Source organism: Tamandua tetradactyla, chromosome 16 (genome assembly GCF_023851605.1).
Source record: "Tamandua tetradactyla isolate mTamTet1 chromosome 16, mTamTet1.pri, whole genome shotgun sequence".
Lineage (NCBI taxonomy): Eukaryota > Metazoa > Chordata > Mammalia > Pilosa > Myrmecophagidae > Tamandua > Tamandua tetradactyla.
In genome coordinates this window covers 38,437,176-38,462,853 of record NC_135342.1, presented here as the reverse complement: position 1 = coordinate 38,462,853, position 25,678 = coordinate 38,437,176, and the positions used below count along the sequence as shown (strand labels likewise).

Genomic DNA, 25,678 nt, shown 5'->3' with positions numbered 1-25,678 from the left:
TTAAATTAGAAGGTAGGATTTCATAGGAATTGAATCAGCTGAGGATAGAATTGCTGGATAAATTCAGAGTTTAAAATGCTTTGGACAGTATGAGGCATTTGTGAACACAGTGTTGCCTAGTGTTATTTTTGCAGATACATCCACTATTTTTACAGTTGTGGCTACTGCTGTTACACAGACAGGGTATACTTGATCCCCAGCATCTAATTTTATGCTGTAATAGGCATCAGGACTTAGTTTTCCCTCACATTCTTGTGTTAGTAAGCCAAGGGCTTGTTCATTTCTCCCATGAATGAACAGAGTAAATGGCTGAGAATAATTTGGTAGTCCCAAGGCTGGAGTAGCTGACAAGGCCATCCTAAATTGTTTAAATGCCTGTCCATGAAGGTCATCCCAAGGCAAAGGTTTAGGTGAATTGGCTTTAGGGAATTAATAAAAGGGTGGTTCCAGTAAAGAAAAAATTAGAACCCAGAAAAAAATGGCAATAACCTACCAGACCAGGGAATCCCCTTAATTGTATATATTTTTTGTCATAGGATTATGGATCTCCTGGATCATTTTTATTCTTTTGAGTGAGAGATGAATTCCTCCACCATTTAAATCATGACCCAAGTAGTTGACTGCGTTTCAAGTAAACTGTAGGTTTTCCTTAGTGACTTTATGTCCTTTTTGAGCTAGCTGTTTAAGTGAATAGATAGAATCTAAGAAGTTCTCTTTAGTGGAGGAGCAGAACTAATAAATCACCCACATATTGTAATAGAGTAGAGCCATTAGAAAATTATAGGGTGCTCAGATCTTGGTAACACTTGATAGAAATAACAAGATGCCTCTGTAAAGCATTGAGCCACAACTGCCCAAATTTATTGCTAAATATTCCAAATGAAACTGAATAAATAGATTATCTGGATCTACTGGAATGCTGAAAAAAGCAGAGCACAGATCTACAACTGTAAACCATTTAGAATCAGGAGGAATCTGGGATAACAGGGTATTTAGGTTTGGAATTACAGTAAAGTAAAGATGTTAATGGCTCTTAAATCTTGTATAAATCTTCATCTGTAACTAATAAGTTTCTTTACAGATAAAATAAGAGGGTCATAAGGTCCAGTGCAGGCAATAATTAGTCCTTGAGATACTAAGTCTTTAATTATTGGGGTTAGTTCAGCAATGCTCTCCAGTTTAAGTAGATATTGTGGAAGTTTTGGTAAGGATTTGGATGTGTCTATCACTCTTTTTAGTGGTTGGGCACTTTGAATTTTCTCTATGTCAGTATTGGATATAACCCACAGATTCTGCAGGTAGGTGAGGGGACTCGTAAGTAATTTTCTTGTCCTCAATATTTCATTACAAACAGCATATAAGGTCTGCTTCAGTATTTTTGGGAAGCTCTAAAGAGAGTTCTCCCTCTGGGGAAAAACAAATTTCACTACTCATTGGTTGTGATAAATACTCCTAGTGGACTTTATTGGCAGCTCCCACTATCATAATTTCCTTTTGACTTGGAGCAACCTGTTGTTTTAACAGTGTGGAGTTCAGAGTTGAAGATGAGGCCCCAGTATCTATAAGAACCTTACATGTTTCCCATTTATTTATTTATTTATTTATTTATTTATTTATTTTTTGCATAGGCAAGCACTGGGAATTTCCGATTTATTTTTAACTCAGTTTCACCTTGTACATGTAAAAGGATTATGGGGAAGAGGCCAGTGAGGGGCCCAGAACTCTGTCAACATTGAACAGGTTTTCCTTTATGCCCTGGTGGAATATTTTGTTTTGTTTTGTCTTTCATTTCTCTGAGGGCAATCTCTTTTCCAATGGCCAGGTGGATTGCAAATTAGGCATCTATTTCTAGGCTATTCTTTGGGTATTTGGTTTCTCGACTTAAAATTGTAATTGGTTTGAAACCTTTGATTCATCAGTATAGGTCTGGATTCTTATAATTGTTTTAATTGCAAGGACATAAGTTTGGTAGTTTTCCATGTTTTATCAGGTTCTTTCAAAATGTTCAGCCATAGTTATAAATTCAACTACATCAGTTGCCTCCTAACCTACTCTTTGTCTTCTTATAAATGTCCATATTTCAGGGAATAGGCCTTTTACAAATAGAGCCACCATGTGGGAATTAGTTGGAAATTAGTTCTTTAAAGCAAGTGTGTCAGAAAAAGAGTTTCTAATTGAGTTTTAAAATCTACCATGGATTCATCCTTTTGTTATTTGTTTGCTTACAGGTTTGTATGATGGACCAATCAGTGCAGCTAGAAAAACTTTAAGAATGACTTTTAGTAAACCATCTGAATTTTTTAACTTTTTCATGCCCATGGGTAGATGACACATTGCAAATTTGGGAGTTTTGAATATACTCTCTAGCCTTTAGTTGGCCTGCTTTATGCATGAATTTTTGAACATTCCATGTATCAGTATGTGGATTAACTGATAAAGATCTAGAAGCTCAGGAGTTCTAGACATCTATAAATATTTCAAATTCCTTATAGATTTTTGAAGATATTCCTGTGGCCTGGAAAATTCCTGTTTTTGACCAGGGTCATAATTCAGTTTTTGACCCTGGAAAGAAAGTAATTCCTATGGTTCTTCAGTAACCTTAGGGGCTGTGACATTAAAAGGCAACTGTTTAACTTCCTCATCTGGAAAGTTAGGTAACTCGGTGTGATTAATGGAGGGGAGATATTCAGGCAAAGATGGAAAAAGAGAAGGAGCAGTAGGGCTAGAAGAAATATGAGCTGAAAGCTTGCTGGCTTTAAGGATTTCACCCTTTTAATTTCTCATTTACTTTTGTTACGGAATTTCTTTTTTACTTCTTTTTTGTTAAGGAGAAATCTTTTAAGCAATCTATTTAAGAGTCTTTTAGGTCTTTTGTAAGACTTACATACCAGTTGAAATAGCCATTCCATTTATTCTATTCTGGAGCTTGCTTTTTCCCCCTTTATTAGAGAACATGTAGGTTTATAGAACAATCATACGTAAAATACCGGATTTTCATACATTACCCTGCACTGGTGTGGAACATTTGTTATAATTGATTTTAGCCCTTTTTGTAATTGTACTATCAATTAAACCCCATGGTTTAACTAAGAGTTCACTGACTGTAAGTGTAGTTACATGGATTATTTTTAGTATTTTATTCTGTTACAATATATACAATCTAACATTCCCCCTGTTGATCACATTCAGATATATATTTCAGTGCTACTGTGTTTGTAATGTTGTGCTACCATCACCATCATCCATTACCAAAACATTTTAATCATTCCACACAGGGTTCCTATATATTTTAAGCCTTAACTGCCCATTCCCAATTCCCACCCTGTCACCTGGTAACCCATATTCTAGATTCTGATTCTATGAGTTTGCTTATTCAAATTGTTTCAAGTCAGTGAAATCATACAATGTTTGTCTTTTGTGTCTGGCATATTTCACCCAATATGATTTCTTCAAGGTTCATCCCTGTTGTCACATATATCAGGACTCCCCTTTTTTACAGTCCCATTATATGTATATAACCCATTTTATAAATATCCAGTTATTGATTGGTAGACACTTGGGTTGCTTCTGTTTTTTGGCAATTGTGAAAAGTGCCACAATGAACATCACTGTAAACATATCTGTTCAATCCCCTGCTTCAATTCATTTGAGTATATACCTAGTAGTTGGATTGCTGGGTCATACGATAGTTCTATACTTAGCTTCCTGAGTGTGGTAGTTAGATTCAGTTGCCAACTTGGCCAGGTGAAGGCACCTAGTTCTGTTGCTATGGACATGAGCCAATGGTACGTGAATTGCATCTGATGCTGATGACATCTTCAGTTGGCTACGAAGCATGCCTGCTGCAATGAATGATGTTTGACTTAATTGGCTGGTACTTAAATGAGAGAGCGCAACAGTAGCACAGCCCGAGAAGTTCAGCATACTTCCTCTTAGCACTTGCAACTCAGCCCAGGCCTTTGGAGATGCAGAAAGAAATCATCCCAGGGAAAGTTGTTGGAACCCAGAGGCCTGGAGAGAAGGCCAGCAGAGATCACCCTGTGCCTTCCCACATAAGAAAGAATCTCAGTCAAAAGTTAGTTGCCTTTCCTCTGAAGAACTAATGAAATAAATCCCCTTTTATTAGAAGCCAATCCATCTCTGGTGTGTTGCATTCCAGCAGCTAGCAAACTAGAACACCAAGGACCCACCAAATTGTCATCTGTAGCAGTAGTAGCATTTTACATTCCCAAAAGCAATGAATGAGTATCTCTATTTCTTCCCATCCTCTCCAACACTTGTGATTTTCTGTGTGTGTGTGTTTCTTTAAAATAGCAGCCATTCTAATGGGTGAAAATGTGATTTGCATTTCCTTATGGCTAATGATGTTGAGCATCTTTTCATGTGCTTTCTGGCCATTTGTATATTTACTTTGGAAAGATGTCTGTTTAAGTCTTCAGCCTATTTTTGAGTTAGGTGTTTATCTTTTTGTTGTTAAGATTTCTTCATGCAATCTGGATATCAAACCTTTATCAGATATGTGATTTCCAAATACTTTCTACCACTGTGGAGGCTGTCATTTTATTTTCATAGTAAACTCCTTTGAGGTGTGGAAGTTTTAAATTTTGATGAGATCCGTTTTTTTAATTTTGTTGTTGTTGTTGCTTGTGCTTTGTGTGTAAAGTCTAAGAAACTATTACAAAACACAAGGTACTAAAGATGCTTCCCTAAATTTTCTTCTAGGAGGTTGATAGTTCTAGCTCTTATGTTAAAAACCCTTTGATCCATTTTGAGTTGAAGAAGGGTCCTCATTCTTTTTTCCTGAAATGGAAATCCAATTTTCCCAACAACATTTGTTGATGAAACTATTCTTTCTAAATTGAGTGGTCTCTGATTTCTGAGCTCTCAGTTTTATTACATTGGTCTATATGTCCATCCTTATGCCAATACCTGCTGTTTTTATTATTGTGGCTTTGTAATAAGTTTTAAGTTCAGGGATTGTGAGTCCTCCATCATTCTTCTATTTCTAAGTGGGCTTTAGCTATTTAGGGCCCCTTTATCTTCCATATAAATTTCATAATTGGGTTGTCCATTTCTGCGAGGAAAGTTGGAATTTTTATTGGGATTGCATTGAAGTTATGAATTGCTTTGGATTGTATTTATATTTAAATGATATTTAGTCTTCCAATCCATGAACATGGAATATCCTTCCATTTATTTAAATCTCCTTTAATTTATTTTAGCAATGTTTTTTAGATTTGTGACTGTGACTTTTTTTCTGGATTTCTTCTTCCAATTGTTTATTGTTTGTGTACAGAAAGACTACTGATTTGGGGTCTTTTTCTTTACTCTGACACTTTGCTGAATTCATTTATTAGCTCTAAGAGTTTTATTGTGGATTTTTTTATTTTTTGTACATAGGATCATAAATATCAGCAGAACTATCTTTCAAAAATAAAGGAGAGGTTAAGACTCTTCCAGATAAACAAAAGCTGAGGGAGCTGGTCATCACCAGACTGGCCTTACAAGAGATATGCTAGGAAGGAGTTCTGCAGGTTGAAACAAAAGGAAAATAGGAACTAGATCAAACTCACATTGAACAAATAAAGATCTCCTGTGGGGGTAATGACATGGGTGAATATAAATGCTAGTGCTATTGTGTTTTTGGTTTATAACTCCACTTTTTACTTCCTACAGTATCTAAAAGTCAAATACGTAAGATGTAATAATAAATCAGTGGTTTTAGACTCATAATGTGTACACATGTAATTTACAACAAGAGCTACCTAAATGGGGGGAAGTTGGGGTATAGGAACATAATTTGTGTATACAATTAAAGTTAAGTTGGTATCAAAGCAAAGGAGATTGTTATAGATTTAGGATGTTAAATTTAAGCTCCTTGGTAACTAGGAAGAAAATATCAGAGAATATGCAAGCTCACAGAGATAAAATTAGAGTACAGGTTTTCAGAGGCATGTATGGGGGAATGAAGAGTTAATTCACAATGGGTATAGGATTTCTGTTTGGGAGAATGGGAAAGATTTAGTAATGAAAGGTGATGAGTGTACTACAATATTGTGAATGTGATTAATCCCATTGAATAGTATACTTGGGAGTGGTTGATATGAGAATGTTTATATTGTGTATGTTTGAACTTGATAACTGCACTTCAGGTGGTTACATAAGCGAATATCTTGTTCTTAGAAGATAAACATGGCTGCACTGTGTTAAAAGAGCATGGTGTACACAACCTGCACTCAAGTGTTCCTTAAATGTATGTATGAATAGATAACTAGCTAGCTATCTAGATAGATAGATGCAAGATATGGTGAAAGTAGCAAAAAATTAAAATTGGCATATCTGGGTATTTTGGAGGTGGCATATGTTGCCGTTCTCTGTAGGGCTTGATTTATTTTAATAATTATCCTGCAATTTTGAATGTATCTTAAACTAAAAAGTTTTAAAAAATGTTTCTTAAATAGAGGGAGGGAGAGACATTCATTTTAGACATCTTCAAATTCCTATTGCATCCAGAATAGTTCCTGACTCAAAATAGCATTAAACAATAGATGGACAAGTGAATGGATGAAGGAATGACCCACTCCTGGAACTTATTACATACAAAATCATTCTTCTGATATCCACCAGCATTGTTTCACTGTACTGTTGCAGTAAGGCATTAGAGCTTATTTTTTTTTTAACATTTTTTACTGTGAAATATATATATACAAAAAAAATCCCACTAAATTTCAAAGTACATTGTTGTTATAGAACAGATTTCAGAGTATGGTATGGGTTACAGTTTCACAATTTCAAATTTTTCCTTCTAGCTATGCCAAGAGACTGGAAACTAAAAAAAAATCAATATAATGAATCAGCAGTCATTCTCATTTGTTAAATCCTATCTTCTCTGCTATAACTCCTCCTTTTCCTCTGATTCTTTCCTCAGTCTTTAGGGGTATTTTGGTTTTGCCCATTCTAACTTTTTCATGTTGAAAAGGGTATCAATAGTATGGGATGGGGGATGGAACTAGTTGTTCTTGGAGAGGCTGGCTCCTCTGGGTTTTAGGACTCACATGGCCTAGGAACCCATCTGGAGGTTTTAAGCTTTTGAAACTACTCGTACATGGAACCTTTGTAGAATCTCCAATAGAGCCCCAGATGTTCTTTAGGGTTGGCAGGAATGGATTTCATTGGGGCCTGGAAAACCATGGTAAACAGCATTATCTAGCTGAAATTTGCATAAGAGTAACCTCCAGAATAGATCATTGACTGTATTTGAACTCTCTCAATCACTGACACCTTATTTTATTAAAATTCTTTTCCCCCTTTTGGTCAGGAAAGCATTATCAATCCCACAATGCCAAGACCAGGCTCTTCCCTGGGAGTCATATCCCACATTGCCAGGGAGAACTTCACCCCTTGATGTCATGTCCCATGTAGGGGAGAGGGTAAGGATTTTCCTTGCAGATTTAGTCTTAGAGAGAGAGATAGGCCACATCTGAGCAACAAAAGATGTTTCCTGGAAGTAACTCTTAGGCATAACTATAATAGGCTTCTCTGCTACAGAAATAAGCTCCTTAAGAGCAAGCCTTAAGATCTTAAGTTCAAGGACTTGGCCTATTGACTTGAGAGTCACTAATGGTTGAGACAGTATCTGGATTTCACTGCTGGTACACTTTAACAGTTCCATATTTTTCTCCAGTCCCTCAAGGGACTTTGCTAGAAGTTTTTAATTATCTGTTCAATATGTAGAGCCTTTTTAAATCTGTTTATGAAGCTTTAAGTGTTGCTTCCAGTTTCATGCAATCTTTCTCTCTTTCATTCTCACATTCTTCAAACATTTACAAGTAACTTCAGAAACCATACTGTGATGGTTAGGTTCAGATATCAACTTGGCCAAGCAATGGTGCCCTGTTGTCTAGTCGGGCAAGCACTGGCCTGACCCTTGTTGCAAGGATATTTCATGGCTGGTTGATAAGCCAAAAGGCTTAAATCAATATTAAATCATCAGTAAGTTGATTGCATCTGTGGCTGATTATGTCTTCAATCAACTAAGGTATCCCTTCCACAATGAGATAATCCAATCAGTTGAAGGCTTTTAAGGAAAAAAAAGACACTCATTCACAGCTTCTTCAGCCAAAGAGCCTCTACTGTGGAGTTCATCCAGACCCTTCATCACAGCTGCCAGCTTCACACAGCCTGCCCTAAAGATTTTGGACTCCTCCATTCCCATGGTTGCATGAGACACCTTTATAAATATGATATTTACAGATCTCTCCTGTTGTTTCTGTTTCTTAGAGAAGCCTAACACACACATCTTGAGTAAGTGATATAGAAGCCAAAATAAAATACAGTCCTTGCACTCAAGGAGCTGTAGGATCTTTGAGGAGAGAGAATGAGGCCAGAGACAGGGAGACCAGTTAATAAGTACTTACAGCCCAGAGGAAATTTGTTGATTTGTTGAAATAAAGTGATTGAAGTGGACAGTCAGAATTGGATTTGAGTGATACTGGTGATGGACTGTTAGACAAATCTGGGTTCCATTACCTTTGGATTTTTGATGGCTTTTCCTATGTGTTTCCATAGGCAATGGAGCTCTGAGGCTGGTGTCCTGTTCACTGATATGAAACCAGAATGGGCTTGTCTGCCTTAGAGAAAGTTCCTGAGAGTCCATGAGAAAAGACATATTCTGGCTGTGTCAAGATCCTTGAAATGGATATTATGGCAATTGTCTCTGAATTTCATTCTAAAGGAATGTAAAATTTCAGTCTAGAGGAAGTGGGGAGAAGAGGGTTCATACTTGTTTACTTTCTAAACAAATGCATCAGAGAGTGTTTTAACGTAGAATAAAACAATAACTAACAAAATTAAATTCAGGGAAGAAAGATGAGCTCCACTAATGATTAATGTTCAGATTAATAGATCAGCAGGACATGCTCAGTTGAGATGTTGCCCAGAGGGTTTCAGTCTATGCCTGTGTAAAGGAAGAACAATGAAAGACAATTCCGGCTTTATTTCCCTAGCTTGTCTCTGGGGAAAGGCAATTAGTAACTGCCCTGAAATATCAGTTGCTTTGCTTCAAAGTAGCCACTTCCTCCACTACTTTATGAACTCCCCTCTAAAGATTAATTCCAATGAGAAAATCTACTTTTACATTTGAAATGAAATTTAGGGGCTGGCACCCAATCCCTATATACTCTAATTTTTAAACAATGGAACACATCAGCCCAATTCAACACATATGGACAGAGACCCTCTTGTTCCATGTCCCTGCTCCCAGGGAAGGCGTCTCTCCCAGGGCACAGACAAGCACAGAATAATGTGGTTGTCCAGAGGAGAGCACTGACAGCTAGAAGGGTCACAGCTAGGGCAGTGTACGTGAGCCAAAGCTGGCAACACCACCTGAAGGAACAGGCTCTGCACTTAGAGCTATGGGTGAACTATGGTAAGGATTGCTGCTCTTCCTTTCCCAGGCTTATGTGACAGGTAGAGAAAGATCACTCCTCATTGGCCTCCCTTTGGGATATATGATTCCTTTCATTCCCCCTCCCTTCCTGCTTTGCATCTTGCTGAGCCTAAGTGTTTGCCAAGCCCTGGGATGGAGATGAAAAGGAGCAGCTGAAGACACAAGGCTCCAGAGTCTGTATTTCAGAAGAAGAGCCCTGTGGTGTCTGAAAAGTGGACACCTGGGAAGTAAAATACCAGAACTGAAAGAGGATAGGCACAATGGCAGGGGCAAGGGAAGGGGATGGTATTTTTTTTCACATCTGTATGACAGCCAAATAATACCTCTATTTTGGACTCCGTTAAAGACTCTGCAGTCTTTAAAATAATGTAATCTCTCAGATTCTGTGACTTCCCCAAATCCTATTGAACTGTGAGTTGGAGAAGAATTTATCTCATTTGTGTCTGAATGAATGGCTGTTGTCTGTGCAAACAGCAGACTTCAGGGCCAGGCTGGTATCCAGCATAATAAAAGCAAATGCATGTTTTGTGGTTACAAACTGGAACAAGAGCAGCCCAGTCTTCTTCTCTTATGGGACCTGCCAAGGTTTGGGGATGAGGGAAGTGTATGCTGGGGGTCTGTCTCAGTGCTTGTTTGCCAAGTACCTCATGACCTTCCTGGGAGTGTGTCTGATCAACCATTTCTCCTGTGACTAAATATTTGGTCACAGCAGTATGATAGAATTCCATCAACGAACAGCTCTATTTTTAAGGTTTGGGTTTTGTTGTCTCTTTCCCATGAGGCAAACCCTCTGGCAGGCTTGAGCATCTTTCACTGACAGCAGCCCTTGCATAATGGTAAGCAGGTGTCTGATACTTGCTGGAAGAGAAAGAAATGCAATGAAAAAGGATGGAGCTGAGAAACTGTGGTCCTTGGGGTGAAAGTAGTTTCTACACTACTGGTGATCCATTTACCAAGACAAGGCAATGCCTGTTTCCATGCTCCCCTGTAGTAGGTGTATGTGTGTGCATAATATGAGGTAGATGCTAGGGCATAACTGGAAAAGATATATAGGACTTGGTAACATAGTTCAGAACTGATTCCAAGGGAAGCTGACTTAAAAACAACAAAGGAACTACTCTTATAGAAATGGAAGAAAAGGAGAACAAGGCTTCATTCATATGGCCAAAGTCTGTGGTGACCCTCCCAAAAACCAGCGAGGTGCTTGGAACATTGACCCAGACTCCTTCCTGTTGTTTGTGTCCCCTGCGGGTTCCAGGGAGAATAAGAAAAGAAAAGGACAAGCAGTTTCTATGCTAACTTGAAACATCTTATTATCGTCAAAAAAGCCAATATACCAAATGGGAAAGAATCAGGCATCTCCAGCTCAACTTCAAAGAGAACATTTGACTCAAATTTGTATGAGTCCCAGAAATTCCCTCTCCACAAAGTTCAGCATGAAACAAAGCCTTTGATGCCTTTTTATTCCAGATACTATGGATTCAAGAATTATTTCTGTCATCTGGACCAAATGGCACTTTTGGATGTTTTTCTACTTCCTCACCCTTTTGGATTCATATTCAAACCTCTGTTCTTTAAAGATCCCAATTATCTAATTTTATATGTCAGGGAGTAATATGATCTTTTCGGGGCCCAAAACAAAACTAACAGAAAACGCTAAGAGTAAACAAGATACAGGCAATAGTAGGGATACTCTAAAATCATCATGTAAGTACAATCACAAACTAGTGACTCCCTTTCTCAGTCCAAACTCATAGCATTTTTTAAAAATGAATTTGAATATCTAAGCAGGTAGTTCCAATTCTATCCATATTGTAATTCTCCCTATTGCCTTAGCCCAGTAGCTACACACATTTATATTACTTGTCGGCTCCTGCAGACATTTGAAAATGAGAGCATTGAATTCTGGACTGCTGAGAGGACAAAAAAGAATCTAAATGCAGGTGTCAGAGTATCCAATACATGCTGGAGTGGGGAAGGAGGTCTGTGGGGAAGCTGTAGATGCCTGCTACCTGCTTTCCCTGAGCCCTTTGGGGTTTGACTCAGATATGCCTCCAGTCCAGAAAGACTGACAGGTACAAGTCAAGAGCCAAATAATAATTCTGTCAGGAGCCAATGGATGTCTTAGCTAGCTTCCAAAAAATCCCTGATGTGCCTATAAAATGTCTTTCCTGATTCTGACTTACACTTATGTGTATAAAAGATATTCAACAAGAGGGCATAACTTCATGGATAGGTCTTCCAAGAGAGCCACCTGGACCAGAGGTAGGGACCCCCAGTCACTACTGTTGGGATCTAAGGGGGCTCAATAAAACCCACCCCACATGACAAGCAGCTCTCCTCACAAATCAATTTTGCTCCAAATGAATTTTTCCAGCAAAGCAATTGAAGCCATTATTAAATGCCTGCTTAACTTATATAATTGGCCCTATCGTTTTCTAAGATAAAGTTAGGTTTAGAAGGCTGTTTGCCTTCCTGTGGGCCTGGCTTCTGGCTGGTCAGTCAGGCAGAACAGTCTTTCTCTGTCTGTTTGCAGACTTGAGTCCAGCCTGGTTGTAGATGGAACATTACTCTAAGGGAAGAGAAAGGGAAGCCACAGGAGGATTTAAGGGGTAAGTCCTCACCAGGATGGAGGAAACAGAACATGGAAAGAAACTGCTTTGTGAGCAGTGACTGGGACCACAAAAGGGAGGCTGTTCAAGGCTGTACATAAAGAAGGACAGCAGCAGATTTAATGCTCTTGCAGGAGTTCTGGTCATATGCTTAGGCTTTAGAAAGACCTACTTTGGGAGATCACTCGGGATCAGGCAGGGTACAGAGAAGTGGAATAATAATATCAGAGCATATAACAAAGAGACAAAGTGACCACCTGTTGCTGTGTTTTGGCAGAGAAAACTTTGAAAGGAGTTGAGCTAATACTTTTAAAACAGTGGTTTACAAAGATTGTTCAAGGCAGTCCTGGTAAATGTTTCTTGTTGATGGAAGACATTTTCTACCACATCTTAGGAGTCAGGCTGCAACTTGACCCACACCAACAGCTGAAATAATGACAGGAAGCAAACATGCAAAGAATTTTATGGATATGCCTTCAGATTATTCATTTGAACCTTCCCTCCAGGATATGACTATGTTACAAAATTTTGCTGTGTTCCACTGAGCTTTTATAAGCATTGTCTGAGATTACAGCAAATGTATTTCACATTCTGCACCATCTCTTGGACTTAAATACAGTCACTGTAGTTTTTCCTTTCCACTGAAAGAGCTCAATGGAGAACTTCCTGCTGCATGGCTCTGTCTCTAAGCATCACCTCTCCGGAACAAGCCATTAGGACAAATCAAGAAAGTTGCAACCAAGATTATACAGTCCTGATATATATATATATTATGGTTTCAAGATCCATTCATGAATCTGGACTGATACCTCTATAATTCTCCTACCATTGTCCTGGCTATTATCTATGATTGAGAACTAGCTTTAGCAGTACCAATCCTCATGGCCTCATGCAGCTTCTTTCAAAGGTAGGCAGTAGAGGTGGAACAAGCTATAGGGAGATGTTGTTCCTTCCTGGGACCTTTTCTTCTTTTACTAATGAGGCAGATATTTTCTAGGGAACATCTAGCAGCCTTCAGCCTATGTTTCAACTGATTTGCATAAATCCCCTATTTGCATAGGAGACTTGGATCTATCAAAAGGACATTTGCTTGTCTTGCTTGGCTTAAACCAAATAAACTTCATCTTCTGGGGCATATCCAAACAAAATATGGTGTCTGCTAATAAAGAAGAAAAGGAAATGTCCCATTTGGACTATGGTGGGACCAAGTTCCTCAATGGGTTCTGGTAAAGAGCCAGTGATGGGTAGGAACACTAGTTTAAATGCCATACAGTTTCAAGGGCAAGGTCAGAGCACAGCCCTGATATTTGTAAGCAAAAAATGTGACATATATTAAATAGTGGCTATTTGAGGAAGTCATAATTATCTTTGGCAGCATAGGATGTTAACTGCTTGAGTCTCAATGGCTGAACTCTGTCAGCCTCCCTATTATGAAACCATTTTTTCAGGGTTTATAATTTGGAAGTAAACTGTGCTCCAGGCAGAAACATAGCATGTGAGGTCTCTGTACAGAAAGAGGGACTTGAGCAGATTTCTTCAGATAAATTTGGGAGTTGTAAGGAGAAGCAAATAGGTTTGACACTGGGACAAATCACCCAATTTTGGCTGCAAGAAAGTTAGCATTGGGTGAAATGTTGGGGAAAACTTTTCCCAGAAAGCAACTTCCTGATGCTGTTTACCTTGCAGTACCCCTTAAGTGAGGTGAATTCTAAGGGCAAAGAGTATTTGCCTGATGGTTATTAGAGAGTGAGGAAGAGGTACCTCTCCCTCTGGAAAGAACTAAAAAGTGATCTGAGCCCTTTGAAACTGCCCAGCTTCCTGACCAGGGGGATGTCATCAAGACTGACTTCTAAAGATCATCCAGTACTAGTTATCCTTATGATGTTATGAGCCAAATTCATTATTTCTATTCATACAGGCACCAAAGAACCACTGTGCATAATAAATAGCTATCCAAATAGGAAACCCTGGTTCTCCATTATCAGATGGCTCCACTCTATTTCCCAAAGACCTTGATAACAAGATTAAGTAGATTCTTGCCCACGTTCAATTTTCAAGGTCTAGAAAATAATCAAATGAAATGAAATCTCACTCTTTTTAATAACATCATCAGTATTGCTAATAGGCCAGTGGTGTCCTTCTGATAGAACTGTTGATTCGGTAGTGGATATGGATGCCATTCATATCAATTGTTTGTAATTAGATGGTGGAGAAATAAATGGAGCTAAGAAAACTCTCAATTCCATGAAACACAGTCCAAACTTAGTGGGTTTCATTCAAAGTTCCACAATTGGTGGAAGCATTCCAGGGATGAGTAAAGCAGTTAAAAACATTTATTCTAATTTTTTTATGGGAAATACAGAAGGAAGTGGATAAGAAAATAAAAAGTGCTCAGGATTCATGGTTCGATGGGTTTCTCAATTACGCAGTCCCTATTATTTTATAAAATTGGGATTATTCCATATATTTCTATATTCTCATTTATTTATTTAACATATATTAGGTAAATTTTTCTGTCTCATCATATATTCTTAGAAAAATATCATTAAAACATTGACTCTGGGTTTATTTCTTAGTGCCTGCCCATGTAAAACACAAAACAACAACAAAAAACAGTGACTCCAAAATACTTCTTTGTGTGGATTTAGATATTCTATCCAGACATAATGTTGCTCTTATTTTTTGCTATTATAAAAATGTATTGATAATTGACATCAACATGATAGTAGTGTAAGATGTGCTGATAAATGTCCCCCCTAGGAACAGTGAAAAAAGGGCAGAATTAACTTTCCCCATACTCTGGAAGATGATTGAGACTAGAGAACAACTCAATGAACTCTTAATCAGAAAAAAAGAAACAAACATCTAAAGTGGCCTCAACTGACTCAGGGTGTGGGTCTAGGTCCTCTAATCCTGAAGTTACCAGGGTCAGAAAAGTTGTGAAGAAAGAAAGAGTTCAACCAATCTGTGGAGCAGGCACAGCTGAAAACTGGAGTAAAAGTTAGACCACATCAGGGAAGCAGAAATGAGCTGACTGCAGCTTCCGGAGAGGGAAAACTGTAATTACAACAATTAGCAAAGCCCAAGCTCCAAGGAGGAGAAGGTTGGGAGATGAATTCCTTTTCTGGAAGGGAAACAGTAATACATACTGCATAATTCTTGAAAGTTACCATGCATGCCCAAGACAAGCCATATACTGGGTTAAACATTGAAGAAGAGATTCAGAACTTAGCTAATATACACTAAAATCTTTGATAAGAGAGGGAATTTGACTTCCAGTGTTAATGCTCAGACTACAAAAAAAAGCCCATGAGCATTAAAGAAAACAGAAGAGATGGTCTGTTCAAAGCAAAATTAGAAAGCAAAAGAAGTATAGACGTTGGAACAATTAATCAAATGGTAAGTCAAATGTCCCAAATAGGTTCAATAAACTAAAGTATAGAGTTAAAACTAAAAGAAATCAAGAACACAATGGTGAACAAAAAAAGTAATTAGAAGTTTCAAAAAGAAACCGAATAGAATGATATATAGGGGGTGACATTACCAAGATGGTGGCATAAGACATCCCCAGGAAAGTTTCCTCTTAGAAACAATGAAATAGGAGGGCAGATTCCACTTGCCTGGAAGCCCAGAGGACAACAGAGGCTGAAGAAGACTCCACAAATGCTGAATTCAAGAGAGAAAAAAACCCAAGCATTTGCCAAAAAAGAAGGTGGGAGATCTGTAGCTCAGAACTACAAGTCAGGACCCCTCTCCCCACACTCAGTCTTGTGTAGTTGAAAAGTTACATGGTGGCGGGATTTTGGCCCAGCGACCTCCTTCCATGGTCTATGACTATAGAGCAAACCTATACAGCAAATTAGGGCCCCAGTCATATTCAGATCCATGCACCCAGTCACATAGACCCAAGGTGGTGCCCTAGTAGTTGGCAAGCATGCATATACAAAGCATTCCCCAGGAAACAAGAGTGATGAGCAGCAGACCTGATAGCAACCAGTGTACACTCCCAACCCAGTCTTTAATTTCTGATATCCTAAATAAAAAGAACAGGCATTTTTGGAAACTGTCTCAATATGGCTCTCTTGAATGGAATGCCTTAAGGTAGAAGTTACTAGAAACAGAAAAGCCACAGAGAAAAAGGGGAAATGAACTACTGTAAAGCAGGATGGATCAGGGCTGAAATTTGTAGTGAAAATGCAGTCCTGACTGTGGAAGATGAGTTGAGCAACTCATGGTGACTGTAGAAGAAAATTTGCATAAAAACAACTAAGCTGAACAGCTTAAGACTCCTGAGGAGGAAGAGAATAAAGAAAATATTTTCCTGAAGGGGAAACAGTTTCATATAATAGGTAATCATACAATTTGCAGCACATGTTTAGGGCAAGTGACAGGTACCGAAGATCTAAGAAAATCTGAACTGTTCAACATAGGCTGCTAATTTTAGGTTGGCATATGGTATCCTTTAATTTATGCACAACTTTTAAAATAATGTTTAGTTTTTAAAAGAGTGAAACAAACAAACCAAAAACACCATGAGTTGTATTTAAGGTTTAGTAAAAGCTGGACCAAATATTTCAGAAAAGCCTGAACACATAACCAAACCACAAGAAAACTCTAGATAAGAGGGAGAAGCTGACTTCCAGAGTGAGCAGGTTGAAATAATCAAATGCCTAGACATCACCAAAAGATCACAAACCATACAGAGAAACAGGAACATATGGGCCATTCAAGTGGACAACTTAAAACTTCAGAGAAAGCTCAGATATTGGATCAACTAATCAAAGAAATTCAAACAAATTTTTGAATTTGTTTCACAAATTCAAACAAGGAAAATATGGATAGCTATAAGCTAAGAATGGATATAGAAGTAGAGGATATAAAGAAGACAATGTCTAAACAAAGAAGAATTACAAAATTTAGAAAGGAACATAACAGAACTTATGGGGATGAAAAACATAATAATAGAGATTAAAAATGCATTATAGTTAAGATGTCAATCCTACCTAAATTGATTTACAGATTCAATGCAATACCAATCCAAATCACAACAACTTATTCTTCAGAAATAGAAAAACCAATAAGCAAATTTATCTGGAAGGGCAGGGTGCCCCGAATTGCTAAAAGTATCTTGAGGAAAAAAAACGAAGCTGGAGGTCTCACGTTGCCTGACTTTAAGGCATATTATGAAGCCACAGTGGTCAAAACAGTATGGTATTGGCATAAAGATAGACATATTGACCAATGGAATCAAATAGAGTGCTCAGATTTAGACCCTCTCGTCTATGGACATTTGATCTTTGATAAGGCAGTCAAGCCAACTCACCTGGGACAGAACAGTCTCTTCAATAAATGGTGCCTAGAAAACTGAATATCCATATGCAAAAGAATGAAAGAGGACCCGTATCTCACACCCTATACAAAAGTTAACTCAAAATGGATCAAAGATCTAAACATTAGGTCTAAGACCATAAAACAATTAGAAGAAAATGTAGGGAGATATCTTATGAAACTTACAATTGGAGGCGGTTTTATGGACCTTAAACCTAAAGCAAGAGCACTGAAGAAAGAAATAAATAAATGGAAGCTCCTCAAAATTAAACACTTTTGTGCATCAAAGAACTTCATCAAGAAAGTAGAAAGACAGCCTACACAATGGGAATCAATATTTGGAAACGACATATCAGATAAAGGTCTAGTATCCAGAATTTATAAAGAGATTGTCCAACTCAACAACAAAAAGACAGCCAACCCAATTACAAAATGGGAAAAAGACTTGAACAGACACCTCTCAGAAGAGGAAATACAAATGGCCAAAAGGCACATGAAGAGATGCTCAATGTCCCTGGCCATCAGAGAAATGCAAATCAAAACCACAATGAGATATCATCTCACACCCACCAGAATGGCCATTATCAACAAAACAGAAAATGACAAGTGCTGGAGAGGATGCGGAGAAAGAGGCACACTTATCCACTGTTGGTGGGAATGTCAAATGGTGCAACCACTGTGGAAGGCAGTTTGGCGGTTCCTCAAAAAACTGAATATAGATTTGCCATACGACCCGGCAATACCATTGCTAGGTATCTACTCAGAGGACTTAAGGGCAAAGACACAAACGGACATTTGCACACCAATGTTTATAGCAGCATTATTTACAATTGCAAAGAGATGGAAACAGCCAAAATGTCCATCAACAGAAGAGTGGCTAAACAAACTGTGGTATATACATACGATGGAATATTATGCAGCTTTAAGACAGAATAAACTTATGAAGCATGTAATAACATGGATGAACCTAGAGAACATTATACTGAGTGAGTCCAGCCAAAAACTAAAGGCCAAATACTCTATGATCCCACTGATGTGAACTGACATTCGAGAATAGACTTGGAATATGTCATTGGTAACAGAGACCAGCAGGAGTTAGAAACAGGGTAAGATAATGGGTAATTGGAGCTGAAGGGATACAGACTGTGCAACAGGACTAGATACAAAAACTCAAAAATGGACAGCACAATAATGCCTAATTGTAATGTAATTATGTTAAAACACTGAATGAAGCTGCATCTGAGCTATAGTTTTTTTTGTTTGTGTCTTTTGTTTTTTTTTCTTTTTCCTTTTTTTCATATATATATATTTTTATTTTTTATTATTATTATTATTTTTATTTTTTCTCTATATTAACATTCTATATCTTTTTCTGTTGTCTTGCTAGTTCTTTTCCTAAATTGATGCAAATGTACTAAGAAATGATGATCATACATCTATGTGATGATATTAAGAATTACTGATTGCATATGTAGAATGGAATGATTTCTAAATGCTGTGTTAATTTCTTTTTTTTTTAATTAATAAAAAATGCATTAGAGTCATACAATGGCAGCTCTGAACAGGCAGAAAAAGAATCAATGAATTAGAAAACAGGACAATGAAATATATGGGCATCCCAGAAGGAGAGAAGAAGGGAAAAGAGACAGAAAGAATATTTGTGGAAATAATAGCAGAATATTTCCAAACACACTTTTTTCATGAAGGCACAAAAATACAAATCCAAGATGCACAACAAGCACAACCAAGAAGAATAAACCCTAGTAGACCTACTCCAAGACACATGCTAATCAAAATGTCAGATGCAAAAGACAAAGAATTCTGAAAACAGCAAGAGAAATGATTCATCACATTAAAAGGATCCTTAGTAAGACTTAAGTGCTGATTTCTTATCACAAGTCACAGAGGTGAGAAGGCAGTGGTGTGACATACTTATGAAGGAGATTTTAAGATATTCACAGATAAAAGCTAAGAGTTTGTTACCAGAGAGCTGTCCTACAAGAAATGCTAAAAGGAATTTTTCAGATTGAAAGGAAAGGACAGGAAAGAGTGGCTCAAAACAGTGTGAATAAATGAAGATCTCCAGTAAAGGAAATTACATGGTAAATGCATAACCCAATAGTACTGTATTCTCAGTAACTAACTACTCTTTGTTTCCTATTAACATTTAGAGTACAATTGGTTAAGGTATAATATTTTTATGTAATGGAAACACACAATATAAAAAGGTAATGTGACAAAGATATCATAAAGAGGAGAAAAAGAGATATAAAGAGCATGGAATGTGTATGCTATTGAAGTTAAGTTGGTATCATTTCAAACTAAGAAGATACAGACTTAGGTTGTTTAATACAAACCCCAGGGTAAAAACAAAGGCTGTATTTAAAATATACCCAGAAACAAAAGTGAGAAAGGGATCAGTCAGTTATATTATAGAAGATCAACTATACACAAAAGTAGGCTGCAGTGAAGGAAAAGTGGGAAAACAATATGATATATAAAATCAAAGAGCAAAATGGCTGAAGTAAACCACTGCCTAATCAGTAATAACACTGAATGTAAATGGATTAAGCCACCAAGTCAAAGACACAGATTAGCAGAATGGATAAAAAACAACGCAAATATATGATGTTGTGATGATTAGGTTCATGGGTCTACTTGGCCAGGTGATGGTCCCCAGTTGTCTCATCAAGCAAGCACTGGACTAGCCACTAATACAAGAACATTTTGTGGCTGGCTAATAAACTAGAAGGCCGATTTATTAAATCATCAGTCCGTTGATTTCATCTAGTGGTTAATTCTATCTATGATCAACTAAGGGAGTGTCTTCTACCATGATAAAATCCAGTCATTTGGATTTGAGCTGATTACTTGAATAGTTTTAAGGAAGAAGAGAGAATTTTCACTTTTTTATTCTCCCAGCCAGCCTCTCATGGAGAGTTCATCAACAGCCTTCATCGGAGTTGACAGCTAGTGACCTGCCCCATGGAATTGGGATTCATGCATCCCCATCGCTGCATGAGACACTTTTATAAAACCTCATATTTACAGATATCTCTTACTCATTCTGTTTCTCTAGAGAACACTGACTAATAAAAGTTTTTACATATATTACATGTACACATATTTACACATATTACATATATATGTTATTATATATATATAGTGTATATATTACTCAAATGCACAAATGGGTTGAAGGTGAAAGATGGAAAGCAGTATTCCATGCAAGTGGTAAAGAAAATAAAGCTTGGGTTGCTATACTAGTATAAGACAAAACAGACCCTAAGTCTTTTACAAGAGACAGAGAAGGACATTATATATTAATAAAAGGGTCAATACACCAGGAAAACATAACAATCATTAATATTTATGCACCTATACAAAGTGCCCCAAAATACATGAGGTAAACACTAATAAAACTAAAGGGAAAAATAGACATTTCTAAAATAATAGTTTGAGGTTTCGCTATATATTTAATATTGTACTTTAAATTTTACTTCAATACATACAATATCTCTTTCATCAATACATAGAACACCTAGACAAAATATCAATAAGTAAATGGATAACTTGAACAAGACAATAAATGAAGTAGACCTAACAGACAACTATAGAAATCAATAACAAAGAACTGAAAAATCTACAAATACATGGAAGTTAAACAATACATTCTTAAACCACCAATAGGTCAAAGTAAAAAATTCTCAAGGGAAATCAGGAAACATCTAGAGAGGATTAAAATAAGAACCCGAAATAACAAAACTTGTGGGATGCAGGTAAGGCAGAGTTCAGAGGAAAAGCTTTTGGCACTAAATGATTACATTAAAAAAGAAGATCTCAAATCAGAGACATAACTGCACACATGATCTAGAAAAAGAACACAAACTGCACCAAAGGGGGGAAAAGGTTAGAACAGAAATAAATGAAATAGGAATAAAATATCAATAGAGGGAATTAACAAAACCGCAAGTTGGTTCTCAAAAAAGATAACTTTGACAAATACTAACTAGAGAGACAAAGAAAAAAGAGAGGACACAAATAATTAAAATCAGAAATGAAAAGGGGGGAATTGCTAACATTCTCACGAAATAAAAGGGATCATAAGAGGACACTATGAACAACGGTGTGCCAAGAAATTAGAAAATCTAGATAAAATGAACACATTCTTAGAAACACACAACCTACACTGACTCAAGAAGGAATAGCAAATATCAACAGATCAATAGTAAGTAAAGAGATTGGATAAGTCATTGATATCTTCCAAAAAATGGAAAACTCAAGACCAAATTGCTTCACTGTTGAATTTTACCAAACATTCAAAGAGGAATTAATGCCCAGACTGCTCAAATTCTTCCCAAAAACTGCAAAGGAGGGAACACCTTTCAACTCATTTCTATGCAGCCAGCAACAGGGTAATACTATAGGCAGCTAAAAATATCACAAGAAAAGAAAATTACAGATCAATATTCTTCATGAATATAGATATAAATATCCTCAACAAAATCCTAACAACAAAATCCAACAGCACATTTAAAAAGAATACACCATAATCAAGTATACAAGGGTAGTTCGACATAAGAAAATGATTAATGTAATATACTGCATTAACAGAATATGAAAAAAAGCACACGATCATTTCAATGAACACAGAAAATCATCTGATAAAATGAAGCACTTCTTGAGAAAAACACTTGGAAAACAAGTAATGGAAGGAAACATATTTAACATGATAAAGGACATATATGAAAAATCTATGGGAAAAGGCTGAAATCTTTCCCCCTAAGATCAGGATAAAAACAGGAATGTATACTGTTACCAGTTAGTCAACATCATTCTAAAAGTTCTAGCCACAGCAATTAGGCAAGTAAAAGAAATAAACACATCCAAATCGGAAAGGAAGAAGTAACCCCCTACCCCCATTATAGATGGCATGATCCAATACAGAGAATCCTGAGAAATCTGCAACAAAGCTACTAAAGATAATAAATGATTTCAGCAAAGTAGCAGAGTACAAGATTACTATGCAAAAATAAAAATCACTGATGTTTCTATACACTGGTAATGAACTATCTTCCATGAGGAAATCATGAAAAAATTCCATTTATAATAGCAACTAAAAGAATAAAATATCAAGGAATAAATATAACCACAGTTGTAAAGTACTTATATATATAGAAAACTAAAAAAAAAAGCATATTGAAAGACTGACATGAATTGAAGGATATTTCATTTTCATGAATAAAGACTAAATGTTGGTAAGATGTTAATTCCACTCAAAGAAATATACTGATTCAACACTATTCCAATCAGAATTCCAAAAGACTTCTTAACAGAATTGGAAAAGCATCAAATGCATATGGAAGTGGATTAGCCCCAAATTGTCAAAACTATCTTGAAAAAGAATAAAGCTGGAGGACTCACTCATCCTTATTTTAAAATTATTACAAAGCTACATTAATCAAATTAGCATGGTACTGGCACAAGGACAGACATAAAAACCACAAGAATTGAAATGAAATTTCAGAAATAAATCATCACAGCTTTGGCCAATTAATATTTTTTAACATTTTTGCAGTTTTTATTTATTCAACTATAAAGACTGACTGCAGAAATTTTGATGGGTAACACCTTAGATTAACATTAATTATATTGGTACAAATGTAGCTCAGGATTCAGGAAAGAGAGAAAAGAAAAAAAACATCTCTAAACATTGAAACAGAAAAATATCTTTTTTTTTGCTTTTTTCCCTTTTAATTAAATGCTACCTTCCCATAGACTTCTCTGGTTTGCATTCCAAATAAGAAATAAGGCTTTGGGCCTTTTGAAAAATTGCAGGTTAAGCTATGATACCAAGCAGGAGACTGAAAACTTTGAGTGTCAAATCTCGGGTGCATTTTGGGAGTACAAGCAGATATTCAAATGTTTCCTAGAGTTCACTCTTTTTCACCAATTAAATTTTCCCTTTTCTAGCTAATTCAGAGCACAGTTTCCTTACTGCCTCTACTAGTCACATTGTTATTTGGGGAGAACCTGGTAGATGCTTGTGGGTTCTGCCTAGACTAAAAAGGCAACAGGGTAGCTCTGACCTACCTTCTCCTGAGACAGCCTAACAATGGAGTGGAGGGTTATCCATTAAGGCATCTTTAGGCAACTGAAAGGCCTGTTACCACTTATTCAACATCATTCTAAAAGTCATTCCCAGTACACTGGGAAGAGCATTGCTTACTTTTGGAAAACCTGACAACAGTTATCTCTGAATCCTGGTGGAAGTGGCCAATCCATATTATTGGGAAAGGTCATGGGAAAAGACAGCATCCCCCTTTAAAAGGTTAAGAAGGAAATGAGGAGAGAAGTGTGGGCTATTCTTTGGATGGGATACTTGTCCAAATAAATCAGTGCTTTTCTTCAGTGTTTCTACTTCATAGGTGAACTGGGCTACTCATCCCAAATCCTTATCATATTTATGTTCACCAAGAAAATGTTTGATATTGGCTCTGTGTTCAACCAATTGCTCCTCTGACATTTGAAGTGCCACATAACTCATCTTCTTCAGAAGTTCAGCTTTCTTTTGTCAGCTGAACAAGATTTCCATTGCTTCAGCTTTCACTTTGTCCATTTCAGCAAGTAATGCCACTCACAGTCCTCTAAACAGCTCTGAAGGTCAACAAAACTTTTCATTTTCTTGATGGAAATATCTATCCCTTCTTTAACAACAACTTGATGCCATACTAGACACACTATGCAGCTCTGGAGGACTTTTATGGACTTTTCAATATTAGAACCTAGCTTTTTGAATGGAGGAGATGGAAAACTGTCCATCCCCAGGCTCTGATCAGTCTTGAGAGAGATTTGGCAGCTTTTCTGGATTGTTGAGAATTCCAAGAAGAGTGTATAGTAGAAGACTTGGGCTCAAAATCAGAGACACTATTCTCCCAGCAGGGATCTTGTTCTTTCCAGTTTATCTGGTGTGGCAAGATTAGGATCCTCCAATTCTCTAATATCTATTGAAAGTATCTCCAAACTTTCACTGAGTGAGTCCCACAGATTCAATATTACTGATGGCATTATTCTCATTTGTTTCAGTTTGCGATAGCTGCTAGAGTGCAATATACAAGAAATCGGTTGGGTTTTACAATGGGGATTTATTAGTTTAAACATTTATAGTTGTAAGTTCATGGAAATATCTAAATTAAGTCATCAAGAGGAAGATAGCTTCTCTGAAGAAAGGCTGCCTACTGGCATCCAGGGTTCCTCTGCCACATGGGAAAGCACATGGTTGGCATATGCTGGTGTCTTCTCTCCCAGGATTTGTTGCCTACAGGTTCTGCCTTCAGTGGCTCTTTTTCTCAGCTCTTATAGGTACTTCTTGCTTCTTTGGCAGTTTCTCTTTCTAAGCTCTCTTTGGGTGTTTCTGACCTTGATCATCTCATAAAGGGCTCCAGTAATGAATTAAGACCCACCTAAAATTGGGTGGGCCACATCTCCATTGAAGCAACCTAATCAAAAGATCCTACCCACTATAGGTCTGCACCCCCAAAAATGGATAAAAAGAACATGGCCTTTTCTAGGGTACATAACAGCCTACCATACCATGACAACCATTAACTTCCCCTTTCTTTGAGGAAGGCACAGAATGATCCTCTTGAATAGAAATTGATGCATTGGAATCTGGGATAGTGTTATTTGTGTCTGCTGCAGGTTTTGGTTTGCTTTTCTTAGTTTTTTTCTTTTTCTTCCCTGTTACTGTCCATACTTTGAGTACTTCACTGGCACTACCTTCTATGAATGTTTGTACTGTTTTGTTCACACATTATTAAAATGCTGCAAGACAAGGGTAATTTCATGTTGCTCTTATTGGGAACTCCTGCACTCACTGTATTTATCTTCTTTTAAATATTCTCAAAAGTTCTTCCCTGGGTCAGCACAGTGTTGGTCTGCCAGTCAAATATGAATCCTGATATATCCTTCTGATTTTGTTTTCTAGACATTGCAGATTCTTTGATCTAAAAAAAACTGCCCAAGAAAAGAATCCTTTTGCCTTGCCTTGGTTCTAAGTTTTGATATTATCTCTGATTTTAAAAGTAAATGGCAGAAGTCTCTGGTTGGAAGGAACAAATGCAAAATCCTGGTTGAAATTTTGTTCACTAGCTGTTATCTCCCTTCTCTTGTATCACCTTCTTGCAAGGAAAAATCATAGTAGACATTCATGTCTCTTTTGTCAAGAGAGAGTCTTAGCTTCCTGTCATTCCAAGTTAGTTACAAGTGAATTTCACCGTGTTCATCAATT

General features: G+C 37.1%; 1 pseudogene; it reads right to left on the bottom strand.

Moving 5' to 3' along the window:
* Nucleotides 1-23,674: 23,674 nt before the first annotated feature.
* On the bottom strand, nt 23,675-25,379 carry LOC143658421 (spermatogenesis-associated serine-rich protein 2 pseudogene; annotated as a pseudogene).
* Between the last annotated feature and the right edge of the window lie 299 nt (nt 25,380-25,678).